Genomic DNA, 751 nt, shown 5'->3' with positions numbered 1-751 from the left:
AGTGATATGAGCAGTGTTAACTGCGTGTGAGATGGCGGTGTAACCGCGAGAGTGTTATAAGCAGTGTTAACTGCGTGTGAGATGGCGATGTAACCGCGAGTGAAGAAAGAGATATGAGAATGAGATGGCGGTGTAATCCGCGAGAAACATAAATACATTTATGTTTCAGAACAKGTTTGATTCTAAACTGATTGTTTGGAATGTATATTATTGAATGAGATTATACACTCACTAGACCTTTTGGTCTAACACTCAAATGTTGGATTAACCTGTTTTGCAGGACAGCGTGCTCTGAAAGATAAAGGCAAGGGAAAAGTCTAATTGTTGATATTAGCTTGTTATGCATATGTATTATAGATACATTTTGATAGTTCATGTTTTGTAATAATACTATTTTAGTATTATGAGAATGATGATGTGAATTATGTGTATTTGAGATGTGAGGGTTGTTACAACAACCACCAACGTCGCAACCATAACCACCACCATCGCCACAACCACCTACACCGCCACCACTATCACCACTGGTGCTACCACCATCAACGTCATTGCCACTATTACCACCACCGACATCACCACCATCACCAATCAATATTATTATTGATTTTATCAATTTATAGTATTTGTAAATTAAACAATAAAATATGAAAACGTCGCAAGGGTTTTCGTAATATATCACTATTTTATTATAACTCGGAAGTTATAGTTAGCGAAGCAAAGAAAAAAAATTCAATTCTTTAGACAAATTCCA

This window comes from Cynara cardunculus, assembly GCF_001531365.2.
Source record: "Cynara cardunculus var. scolymus isolate 2C chromosome LG 2, CcrdV1, whole genome shotgun sequence".
Taxonomy (NCBI): Eukaryota; Viridiplantae; Streptophyta; class Magnoliopsida; order Asterales; family Asteraceae; genus Cynara; species Cynara cardunculus.
The sequence above is the reverse complement of the archived record's forward strand: the minus strand, read 5'-3'. Positions refer to the sequence as shown.